General features: G+C 43.4%; 1 protein-coding gene across 2 annotated transcripts in view; it reads left to right on the top strand.

Moving 5' to 3' along the window:
- Window positions 1–13,753, top strand: part of Sbp2 (SECIS-binding protein 2) — a 132,499-nt gene that overhangs the window by 65,410 nt on the left and 53,336 nt on the right. The window contains exon 1 of one of the 2 annotated variants that reach the window (XM_045769343.2): window positions 185–335. The exons of the other annotated variant lie outside the window; for it this stretch is intronic. The gene's annotated coding sequence lies outside the window, so the exon portion shown is untranslated. Of the gene's footprint in view, window positions 1–184; window positions 336–13,753 lie in introns of those variants that run through there. 2 annotated transcript variants of the gene reach the window in all.

The raw sequence follows: 13,753 nt of genomic DNA, 5'->3' as shown, positions 1-13,753 counted from the left end.
ATCTCCCTCATCACCACTATTACCACTACTACCACTACTATCACCACCACCACCACCACCACCAAAGCTACTACCACCACCACTGACATCACTATCTTCACCACATCTGATGGGAATAGATAAGGTGGACGAGGACACATGCAGCCTCTTCAAAATGAGAGACAGTAGAACAAAGAGGACACAGGTGGATGCTGGACACTTAAGAGAGCCACAGGAATGCAAGGAAATACTTGCACTTGCACGGGTGGTTGACAAGTGGAATGTACTGAAAGAAGAAGTTGCGGGAGCCACCTCCATCCACAACTTTAAGGCCAGATTCGACAAGGAATTCGAAGGTCAGGATAGTTTAGTTATAACGCAATAGGTGCCATAAGGTTCTAGTAGGTGGGACATTGTAATTTAAACCTCACTTCTAGTTGGTCACTGTTAGATAAGTACTGATAGGTAATATCGTTAATACCTACCGTTTGGCTAATAATAACATCTGCATAACACACCTGGCTTATAGTAACACCTGCCAAACGCATTTGGTTTATAATAAGCCAGGTGTGTTATGCAGGTGTTAAGCTCCAGATGTGCTTAGCAGGTTTGGAGCTTATGTAATGAGAACACATCTTCAGACTTCAACAACCCGCGACATTCTACAGGCTTGGGTCAGTCATGCAAGCCTCATACCCCTCAACGTATGTATTTGTGTCAGCTGACATTCCTGTCATGTTCTCAGTGGAATGTCATGACTGAATTTGTTGTAATTTGTGTATTTGAGTTCATTCATATTTAAAATTTCAAGCTCGACAAATCAAGCTTGTGCCTAATTAAGATTACATATCACAAGAGATCTGATTAACCAGCCAATCAGAAAGTGCCAGCAGGAGGCCTTAGGGAAATGTCATTACAAGAATCTCAATGAATACTGGTGTACAGCTGACATGGAAGGGGAACTGGCGTCATCCTGGTGGAGAGTCTAGAAGGAAAGGGAAGTCTTTGATAAAGGATTTGGAATTTTGGTTCAAAGTCCTAAGGCCTTTTATTTGCACATCAATTAGTGCTCCAGGGTAAGGGATACTCTGGGAGACCATCACCAGTGTCCGTCAAGACTTCGAAAGGAAGCAGCGTTTGGTAACATCGAAGTCGTGAAGACGCAGACAGCTAGTGTTGCGAAAAGGCCACTAGCGCATCGGTCTCAGAAAAACACTTCGTGGAGTTATAAGTTCATCGTCGCCTCCGGAAAAGGAATCTCTTGTCTCTGCTTCCCCAAAGCTACATTTGAGGATTCACAGCCTCTCAGGGTAAGAGGAGAAGCGCTTGTACAAGCACAGAGGAGCGGTTTTTCTAAAGAAATAGTTTTGACAGCAGAAACGAGCATTTTCTTTGAAACACAGATGAGAACTTTCGCAGTAAAAATGAGGTTTTGAGCAGAACTGAGCTCAAGCACAACGGAGAACCTTTCCAACAGCAATGAGTAATTTTCTCAGCAGAGATAAGCGCATCTATTCTTACAGATAACTTGAGAAGCCTGATACTTGATAACTTACCTTACACTTGAGAAGCCTACACAGATGTCAGACACCTCTCAAGCGGAGGACACCCACATAATCGAACGAAACTCATAAGTCTAGTTTTTTTGTTCCTTTGAAGCTTAACCAAGTCGAGTTTACCTAATTGTTCAGTAACTCTTGACGTGTCAGTGACAAGGGGACTTTAGTGTCACACAGTTTGTATATTATTAGTTGGTTCTTGTGTAGGCGACAAACTTCTTACCCAGCTACTCGTAAATTATCATACGAGATAAGGTGATAAGACTGTGTGTGTGTGTGTGTGTGTGTGTGTGTGTGTGTGTGTGTGTGTGTGTGTGTATGTGTGTACTCAGTTGTACTCACCTAGTTATGCTTGCGGGGGTTGAGCTCTGGCTCTTTGGTCCCGCCTCTCAACCGTCAATCAACAGGTGTACAGGTTCCTGAGCCTACTGGGCTGTGTGTGTGTGTGTGTGTGTGTGTGTGTGTGTGTGTGTGTGTCAAGGAACATTATTAATGTTTGGTGACATTTACCACTTGTGTCCAGTGTTGCAGTGACCCGTGTCGACAGGCGTTGCACCGGCGAGGACAAACAGTCTAGTCGGTCAGAATTAGGTTATGGCATGTTAACGTGTTCCATTAGTGTTCTTGCTAATTGGGTATAAGACGCAGGCAGCGGTGTTAGTGTTCACCAGAGAACAAGAACATTGTGATAATGCTAGCAGTTATACATGTAGAACATCCATATCCCGGACGACCTGGCTCCTTCATTCTATATTATTTATGCATTTGATTTCGAGAGATTATTGTTTTATATGTAATTCTATGTTTATTATACTGCTATAGCTTCGGTACCCGGCTGTGCTCGGGTCTACTTCCCCCCTTTCTCTGTCCCTTGTGTCAAAATCACCTCTCTCTCTCTCTCTCTCTCTCTCTCTCTCTCTCTCTCTCTCTCTCTCTCTCAATTCTCCTATTCCCTCCACCTTTCTCCTCTTCTCCTTCCCCCTTCTCTCATTCCTTCTCTACCCTCTCTCCCAGTCTTTCCCCTCCCTCAACATCCCACAAATCCTTCCTACTCTAAGTTACGGGCTCACCATAGCCCGTGCTACTTGGAACTCTGTTCCAGGTAGCGAATCTTTAACAACAACAACAACAACATTCCTACTCTACACGGCTACTAAGGAGAATACCTCCCAATACATCACTGGGAAGAATTTTCAGTATAACCCTTATGTTGTGTAAATACACCTGAATAATAAGGAGGATTTACACTAGTGAATGATGTAAAACCGAGGCCCAGGAAATAAGCTCTTGATCCTATCAAAAAATATGAGCATGGTGTAAGAGATATATTTATTATTATTATTATCTACCACAGACGTGGCCAGACATTTACAATACTAACCAGCATATATACATTTTCTTCTGTCCTCCATGGACAGGGTGAGAGATCTGTTAAACATATAGTTCAGAGATTTATTGAACAATCAACAACCGTAGATGATAGATAGTGCTTTTTAAATCCTAATCTAACCTACATACATAAATACATTTACGTCTGTCCTACATAAACAGTGTTCGAGGAATATTTTTTACATAATGTCATTAATGTTTCGTTTACAAAGTGCGAGAGAAACTTTTGTCTCAGCAACAGACACAATCACCGGACGTGGAAATATTTCTGTTTCCGCGTGAAGGGTCAAGTAGGTCTGTGTCCAGAACAGGATTAGTGAACAGGGTGAGGTGGTGGAGATGTGATCTCTACCACCTCACCCTGACAACAGATTACCACCTCACCCTGACAACAGATTACCACTTCACCCTGACAACAGATTACCACCTCACCCTGACAACAGATTACCACCTCACCCTGACAACAGATTACCACTTCACCCTGACAACAGATTACCACCTCACTCTGACAACAGATTTCCACCTCACCCTGACAACAGATTACCACCTCACCCTGACAACAGATTACCACTTCACCCTGACAACAGATTACCACTTCACCCTGACAACAGATTACCACTTCACCCTGACAACAGATTACCACCTCACCCTGACAACAGATTACCACCTCACCCTGACAACAGATTACCACTTCACCCTGACAACAGATTACCACTTCACCCTGACAACAGATTACCACCTCACCCTGACAACAGATTACCACCTCACCCTGACAACAGATTACCACCTCACCCTGACAACAGATTACCACCTCACCCTGACAACAGATTACCACTTCACCCTGACAACAGATTACCACTTCACCCTGACAACAGATTACCACCTCACCCTGACAACAGATTACCACCTCACCCTGACAACAGATTACCACCTCACCCTGACAACAGATTACCACTTCACCCTGACAACAGATTACCACCTCACCCTGACAACAGATTTCCACCCACCCTGACAACAGATTACCACCTCACCCTGACAACAGATTACCACCTCACCCTGACAACAGATTTCCACCCACCCTGACAACAGATTACCACCTCACCCTGACAACAGATTACCACCTCACCCTGACAACAGATTACCACCTCACCCTGACAACAGATTACCACCTCACCCTGACAACAGATTACCACTTCACCCTGACAACAGATTACCACTTCACCCTGACAACAGATTACCACTTCACCCTGACAACAGATTTCCACTTCACCCTGACAACAGATTTCCACTTCACCCTGACAACAGATTACCACTTCACCCTGACAACAGATTACCACCTCACCCTGACAACAGATTTGATATGTTGACTGTTATGGACTAGCCTTAGGCTTATCTATAATGTCAGAAGAGCCTATGAAATTTGCATATATATATAATTTACAAACAAATCAGTTACTGATGTATTAGCTGTCAAATATAGCTAGGATTATACAGAGTCAAGCAGTAATAATATCAATAATTAAAAGTAATTAACGTAATTCTGCATTCTAAGTAATTCCAGGAACTAGTTATAGTCTCTCAACGCACAGCTCATGTAACAAGGCTCAGACTTTGACACTATTAAGGGCTATTGTTAAGTTTTATTGCTGTCACATTAATAATAATAAGACTTTTTGCTTTATTTGGTACGGATTGATTTATTTTTTAAATTTATTAGGCTCCCAATACCGATCTCGTGGGCAGAGGCACATAGTGCATAGTTTGTTAGGCTAAGCAAGTGACAATCTTGTAAGGCTAGTTACAGTAATTAATAAGTCATCATTATATCACAAGTGGTTCAGTAAGTGACCCACAACACTCTTGATTCAAGACAATTTACATCTGCGGTGAGTCAGTTACTAATTCTGCTCCACACACACACTCCCAACTGGGCGGCAGCTTTACGGTCATGTGCAGACGGCAGCTTTACGGTCATGTGCAGACGGCAGCTTTACAGTCATGTGCAGACGGCAGCTTTACAGTCATGTGCAGACGGCAGCTATACGGTCATGTGCAGACGGCAGCTTTACAGTCATGTGCAGACGGCAGCTTTACAGTCATGTGCAGACGGCAGCTTTACGGTCATGTGCACGCTTCACATGTCAATAAACAACATCGGATACTAGGCTATGATTATTAGTACTACATAATTTTGTATGAAGTACTTACACAATTCTTGAACATCATTGACAGAATTATCTCTGAATTCTGCGATTTTGTTTTTCATATTCGATTACATAGTGACACAAAGTGAATAGTTCTGCTGACAAAGTTTACATTTAGTCAGCTACATCAGGAGGTTGTGGAAACTCCCAGAGGTGCTTGTAGCTGAGCCTCAGCCTAGCAGAAGTAACGTGTAGAAGTCTGCTGACCTTACTGAATGATGATTCATAGATGTATGATTCTACCTGCATGATAGAATGGTGATAGACGGAGTAAACCGAGTCTGTACTTGTTAACCTGCTCAGGTATACTCATCACTAGTTCTTAAGGTGGAATTTTTGTTTAACCATGTTAACATTCCGAGTTAAAGAGATCAGGATGAACAACCCAGCGGGTTTTCTTCCTATTGGGGAGTGTGGTACATGTTGCTATGGCGGTGTGTCCACTCACAAGATGAGTGGCGCTGCCCAATAAACTCGCCCCTCGGGGCAAAAATTAAAAAAAAAAAGAGAGATCAGGCACACACACAGTAAACACAACACACAAATGACCCCAACACACACACATTAAACACCCCCTCCCCCCCCCCAGGGCCAACAGAGGGCACGTACTCACATACACACACAAGGCCAACACCGGATTCCTCCTCCTCTTGTGGTTAGTCTTGAGTATAAGTGCTTATTATCTTGTAGATAATAAACACAGTTACTATAGATACAAGTCCCATATGATTATTATTATTAATATTATTATTATTATGCTAAAGGGAACAAGTTACAGTGGTTACGAGGTAGTTACAGCATCTGTATATTTGATAAGACCAATAATTACACTCAGTATTCTGCCCATAACTTTGGATAATGAGTGAACTTGTCTTAAGGTGGAGAAATGGGTAAAATTGATGCTAAATGATGTTAATGTTTCGTTGTTTATCTTGTAGATATCTTGTAGATCAGGGGGAAGTGCCGCCAAGTCATGACGACTATATAGCACATGGAAGGGGTCAGGATTTGGGCTTAGAGACGTACTGTATATAATTTATTGCATTTGGGAGGTCATTCAACAGTATGGTTCTTTATTTTTTTTTTTGCATATGTCATTTATGCTTTCTTTTTGGTGCGTCCTTTCTTATAATTTATTTATTTATTTATATACAAGAAGGTACATTGGGTTTGTGAGAATACATAGCATGGTATTTACAATCTTGTAAAGCCACTAGTACGCGCAGCGTTTCGGGCAGGTCCTTAACCGATAATTCTGCTTTGGTTGAGTTATACTCTTGGGATATCAAATATATTTGTTTAAATCACTTGAGAACTCTTATGACCCGACCAGGGTTCGAACCTGCATCACCCGGGCGTACCCGCTGGCGTACACAGTACCATAACCACTCTTGTAGGCCTGGAGAAGCCTACCAGACTGGAGGTGGGGGGGGGGGAGATGGGGGTGAAACAGCTCAGGTACCGAACCCGCGTTTAGCTAATTTGTAATCAAGTTACGAGAGTATTAGTATAATTAACTCGTAATACTGTGACTCTGTTCCTGTGGTATTTAAGAGTGCCTGGTATAGAGGGCCTAAAAGTCTCCTTCCCGCCTCTAGTGCTTCCCGCCTCTCGTGTCTTCGTCCTCTTGCGATCTCCCGCTCTACCCTCTCCAGGCTTCGCCCTCCCTCTCCCCCCACTCCCCATTTTTTAATTTAAATTCACTCCCCTCCCTGCCTGGGCCTCCTGCTGCCTCCCCTCGCAACAGGTTGCTGGGGGGGGGGGACTCCACACCAGGCAGGCCGGCGCCGCCTGGGTCCCGCCCTCTAGCAGCTACGCCACGCGGCAGATGGAATAGACACATCTCTGTCCTGGTGATGACTACAGGGCCTCTTGTAGCCGCGTGCTCTGTTGTTGCTGCCTCACACACACACACACAGTTGCCTCTCGTGTTATTTTAGGTTCATGTTCCTTTGAGGACAGTTGATTTAAAATTATTTTAGGTTATTACATGATACAAACGCTATGTTCACGCGTAGGATGAGTGGCGCTGCTCAATAATCTCGCTCTTCGGGAGCAAAAACATGATTCCTGATCGTAAACGCTGGCTTTGTGTTATTAACGACCCAATGACACCCTTTGAGATGCGGACTACAGCTCTCGGACCACGCAATGATGCCTCATGAGGCAAATATTGATCCAGGTGTTCGATATAGATGTTTGAAACAGGTGTTTGACACATGTATTTTGATGTTTGGTATGTGATACGTCATGTGTGAGTCAGATATGCCTGTTATAATGTTTTATTAAAGATATTTTGTAGTTGTAAGGCTTGACTCAGGATCCTGGTGTTATCGTTATCTAGGATAACGTAATTGGCTCATCCAGCGACATATCGCCTTGAGCACAAATCATCACCGTCAGTCAACACTGACGGTAGAGTCCCACCTGTCAACACAGGTGGAATACATCACCGTCAGTCACTGTCAATTCTCTAATGATGGTCGTCAATCAATTCCAGATAAGCCGTCGTTGCGTAGCAATCACCCTCTTCCCCCCTTTTTCTGCCCCCCTCACGACACCATTTCTCTCCCCCTTCCTCTCATTTATCCTTCTCTCCTTTCCCCTTCTGTTCTCCCCCTCTCACCCCCCCCCCTCCCCTCTCCCCTCTTCCCTCTGTCTCCTAGGCAACGGCTGACGGGAATCACCTGTCGGCTTGTGTAATTGAGACCGCGGAGATCCTGTTTCTTAATTAGAAGGAATTAATTAGTGAGTCGTAATGAGGTGAGGCATGACGAGAGACACCGCCACTAACAGCAGTACTAGTACTAGTACTAGTACTAGTAACAACAACAACATTAATACTAGTAGTAATATCAGCAATAGCAGTACTAGTGAGAAAATCAGTAGGAGCAGTGATGTGGGCTCGAACGTATGGGGAGAGTAGTCACACGTCCCTTCAGACAATCAGACCACGATATGGTCAAAAGGATTGCAACCTGGAGTTCGATTGAACACACGAGGATTTCCTGAGGCTTCTACTGAATTACTGGATTACTTGTACTGAAGTTACGATAGTGGGATTACTCTCTGTGTTGTAGCAGCAACAGCAGCAGTAACAACAACAGAAGATCATGCCAAAGTGCCCCCCCCCCTCTCCCAGGGAAGACTTAAAGTTCCAGTTGGGCAGCAGTTTGGTACCTCTGGACTTCTTCCTATTTTAAGGGGTCCTCGTGGCTCAGTGGGTAGAGCTGCTGGACTACGGTTTGTGTGAGCAACGGTTCGAGGCTCCTATTGTCCAGGTGAGTGAATGAATATATACATATATGTGTGTGTGTGTGTGTGTGTGTGTGTGTGTGTGTGTGTGTGTGTGTGTGTGTGTGTGTGTAATTACCTAAGTGTAGTTACAGGATGAGAGCTACGCTCGTGGTGTCCCGTCTTCCCAGCACTCGTTGTCATATAACGCGCTAGTGTGTTTATGTGTATAGTGTGTGTGTGTGTGTGTGTGTGTGTGTGTGTGTCTGCGAGAAATATCTTCGCTGGCAACCAAATTGGAAATACCAATTCTGAAGGCAGTCAGTTATCCAAACATGTAATTTGTATGAGCAGTCATGGCCTGTCTCCACCCACGCTACACACACACACACACACACACACGCAAAAGGAACTTTACTTTCTAAGAAAAATTTATGCAAAAAGCCTACAAAAAATATATATAAGAAACACTTATATATATATATATATATATATATATATATATATATATATATATATATATATATATATATATATATATATATATAAATGTTGAGGTTGTGGCGGCCATCTTTAAAGTCCAAGTGTGGTTGTTCCATCGGGCAAGAACGACACAACTGCCAGCTATTATCAACTCAAACAACGCTTGTTATATATAAAAAAGTCATATAATAATTAGTTGTAATTTGCACACATTTACCAATTATTGAATTTTGATTCAGTTCTTAGAGAATGAATACATAATTCTTCCGTATGATGCATGTTCATTTTGAACACCATAACAACGGCTTATAGGCGTCAGCACTGAGGCTCACAGATATGTCAATCATTCACCATCACCAAGCTCCAATATTTACCACTTAATGTAAATTTTTCAATTTATGTCAAGGTTTTCTGAGGCGCGGCTTAGATATGCTTGTAATATAACTAGTGTACGCCCTTAGCCAGTGATAGGTGGAGGTGGGGGGGATTGGTTAGAGGATGGGGGATGGTGGGGGGGTGTGTGTGGACGGGGTGAGAGAGAGAGAGAGAGAGAGAGAGAGAGAGAGAGAGAGAGAGAGAAAGAGAAGGAGAGATGTTAAGGCGCTTTTCATCCTCACACAAAAAATCCTGAGCTACAGTGCAAACATTAGAAACAAAAAAGTCACGGAAGAGAGATACAGGGACGGTGGAACGCGGGAACCATGACTCTTACAACAGGACGAGTAATGAGTTAGTGTAAAGCAGCAGAAGGAAGACATCGGTGACCGTTCAAACGTCCGGGCATTAGAACGTTCGGAAGAGCACATACAGAAAACGACACCCGCCTCTTGTTCTCAACCACAGATTTCAGGAAGTTTTAGCACTTCAGTCTGAACTACCGGACAACAAAACGGAGAATGGACATTTAGCCAACAGGATTAGCAACAGATGTGGCACCGGAGAAAGCGTGAAAACAGAGGAATTGGCCGGAATAAAAAGCATCAGAACCGGATACAGTTGTCCCCATGGCGGTACTAAAGCAGGCCGCTGAAGAGTTAAGAACACTAGGCTACACAGGAGAAGAGGACACAGGAATACAAGATAGCCAGATAGCTTTCTCCCATCCCACAGGAATAGATGATAGCCAACGTTGTAGCCGTAGTTAAGAAAGGGGACAGGCAATAGCCCCTAAGACCAGTGATACTCATATACGTTATCTGTGGGGTGAAAGGATAGGTTAAGCAGAATAGATTAGTAAATCATCTAATGTATGAAAAATGTTTTCTCCAAACATCAATAAGGCTTTAGAGGAAGCAAGGCCTGCTTAACAAATTTAACAAGTCACACACGTGGACCCCACGTGTGTGAGGCCGTAACTATATAGCACAGTCGGTTGATCTACGGCTTCACACGCGTGGGGTCCACGGTTCGAGTCCCAAACAGCCTAGGTGAATGGAACTCTTTTGATTAGGTTCACACAACTTGCCATGGTGATTTGTCATAGGGGAGGGTCATGGGGGGGGGGGGGTGTCCCAGAGGAGTGGCTGCTATTAGGACAACCAACAACTCATCTAAAGTCGGAAACGGTGCTTTGGTTTTCCATAGAGTTTTTCAACAAATTTAGGTCGTTACAACATTGAATCAAAGTACAAACACTCAAAATAAGGTTGTGGTTATATTGTTTGTTTGCTGAGTGTTTATATTACATGATCTGAAAGAGAAAGAGAAGCTGCAGGAGCTGAACATTGAAGGTGGGACAGCCAGGGAGACATGATAACGACATAAGAGATTCACAGGAGAAGTTAAAATGTTGATAAAGTGGAAATGTGTGGTATAGGGCAGAGTAGAACAAGAGGACATGGATAGATAGACAGATGCGCATGCCTCGATGCGCAGTCACAGGGAGGATAGAATATGCTTTTTGGCACGAAGTAAAGCAACAAATATAACGGACTAGAGGGATAGATGTTGGAGACTGACAGAATAAATAATTTAGAAAATAGATATGGCAAGAAACAGGAGTTTTAGGAGTCACCTATCTATCGTGTACCTTTTGGTGGTCCCGGGAATCAATGTCCCCCACGGCCCTGTCTCAGACCAGGCCTCCTGGTTGGTAGTCTGGTCAACCAGGCTGTTAGACCCCCGCTGCTCGCAATCTGACCTATGAATTACAGCCCGATTGGTCAGGTATCCTTTGGCGGTATTGGTCAAGTTCTCTTTTTTGATCACCGTGAGAGGCAGCTCTTTTGCAACGGGGCTCCTTTGCACATTCTGCCATGCCTCCTGGTCTCACATGTGGTGTTACTCTGGTGTGTATATTTAGAACATGTGTAAATCTCTCGTCTGCACTTTAGAGAATACATTTTGAGAAATTCTAAGTGTTCCTTCGATTTAAATGGTTTGACGAATGGAATCGGGGAGTAAAAAATCTTTGCACGTTTTCTTGGTTAGCAATTTCTCCAGCTTTGAATAGGGCTGTTAGCGTGCAACAGTATTCTACCCTAGAGAGTACTTGTGTCATATAATGTATCATCATTAGTCCAGTATCACTTGTTTTGAGAGGTCACTGGTCTAGACAACTAATAGATGGCAAGGCGGTACTCAGGAGCTAGCACTCAACACACACACGCACTCACACGCACTCACGCACACGCAACACAGCATACATACTAGGTTCACTGACCCAGTTACTCAATACTGTCTGTTGCATCCACTATTGTCTGACCTTCTCGTTTACACGAGTTAAAAATAGTCTCTCTCTCTCTCTCTCTCTCTCTCTCTCTCTCTCTCTCTCTCTCTCTCTCTCTCTCTCTCTCTCTCTCTCTCTCTCTCTCTCTCTCTCTCTCTCTCTCTCTCTCTCTCTCTCTCTCTCTCTCTCTCTCTCTCTCTCTCTCTCTCTCTCTCTCTCTCTCTCTCTCTCTCTCTCTCTCTCAGTAATAACAGTAAAAGATAAACGTGTGAGTGAATATAACAACCAATGATTGAATTGACAATACCAAGAAACAAAAACAAAAAGTGAAAAATGGAGAGTAAAAAGACTTTGAACAGAGGAATGATCACATAATTAAAAAAAAATGCACCATACAAAATTCTGAAAAAAATGATATAGCATCGGGAGCTGAGAAACAACTGAATGACCTGAGGTTTATGCAAAAGGGGAAGAGAACATATAAGAATTGACTTTGAAATTTATGAGGAACTAATTGACATGTACACAACTCAGTCGTAAAGGCTTCACCACTGCAAGGAGAGACACTGACAAATATCGAGGTAACAGCTTAGTAATGAGACAACTAGATTAGATCACAACATGAGAATAAAGGAAAAATTGCAGAAGACCTATTGACTTATACGAGGCAGCTCCTATGAATATCAACCCAAAGTTGTTCACTGATATGTCTGACCCGCACTCGAAACAATCTAGCGATCCTACGCCTATTATCAGACCCCAGTAATATAGATACAATGAAAACTACAGGACCATACAATGTATCATCATGGATGTTGAAAAAACTACACACAGGCTGTCAGTGTATCTCCAGCTCCCATGCAGGCGATGAGTCACAAGAACGTGGCTGAAGTATGTTGATCAGACCACACACTAGAAAGTGAAGGGATGACGACGTTTCGGTCCGTCCTGGACCATTCTCAAGTCGATTGTCCAGCTCCTATCTATAAAGATTTGTGAAGGTGAAGTTACCTAGCAGCTGAACAACGGCAAATGTGTACCAATATACAAGAAGAGGGGCAGAGAGGTAGCAGATAACTTCAGACCAGTCTCCCCCTGACAAGCAACCCCTTGTGAAGTACTCGAAAGTGAGATAAGGATCAGATTAGTAAAACATCTAGAGAGGATTAAGTATGCAAACATGCCCAAACACACCCACAAGAGTTTCATGACTCACGATAATAAGACCGGACAGAGAAGGGTGGGCAGACTGCGTATTTCTTGACTATCAAAACATTTTCGACATAGTCTTGCATAAGAGACTTCTACATAAACTTGAGAAGTAGGCGGGGAATAACTGGCAGGACACTTCAATAGTTGAGAGAATACCTAACAGACAGGACCCAGTCAGATAGTGAACAGTTAAGGATTGACTGGGCTTCAATCTTAAACTCTTCACCCCTGTTTACCCGGGAGTAATTGGGGCCCCGGTTATAAACCGGTTGGCGGGTCATGTTCCAAGAGAAATGAGTAGGATAAGGCTTAGAATGATATATTATCGAGAGCATAGGGTGAAGTATAGCTCGAGGGTCCAGCAACCACTGTGTAGTGGAGATAAAAGTCAGAAACCATTACAGAGAAATGAGGTCACATGTGATATCCTGCCAAACACACACCGAAACTACGACGTTGGTACAACGTTCGAACAAATTTTAACACTTCCTAACCAGTTATAACAACCAATATAGCAAGTTGTAACAACGTTCTAATACGTCATAAATACGTTAAGCCAAGATGTAACAACTCTATTACAAGTTGTAACAAGCGGAAAAATAGAGACAGTTTCAGTTTGTGTTTCCAGGATTACCATAAAGATCACTATAGGAGTTAACAAGGAGAGAATGAACGATTCGACAGGAAAACGGCCAAGGGAATGGAAGGGAACTGTTCAGGAGAAAGCGCCAAACCATTACGACTGTATAGCACTTGGAAGGGATCAGGATTTGGGATGGGACGAGGGATGGGGGGATAGGCAGAATGAATGGTGCACCAACCACTTTGAGACGGGTCGGGGATTGAACGCCAACCTGCGTGAAGCGAGACCGTCGCTCTACCGTCCAGCCCAAGTGGTTGGGTAAGGATTGTGTGTGCGAGTGTTAGAGCAGGATGCTCTCTACCTTTATACCCCGACACAAAAGATGAATGCTCTTCATGTCTTTATAAAATCCGACAAAAACTGGTCCTCGAAGAATAAGTGA

This window comes from Procambarus clarkii, chromosome 68 (assembly GCF_040958095.1).
Source record: "Procambarus clarkii isolate CNS0578487 chromosome 68, FALCON_Pclarkii_2.0, whole genome shotgun sequence".
Taxonomy (NCBI): domain Eukaryota; kingdom Metazoa; phylum Arthropoda; class Malacostraca; order Decapoda; family Cambaridae; genus Procambarus; species Procambarus clarkii.
This window is presented reverse-complemented; position numbering and strand designations above follow the sequence as displayed.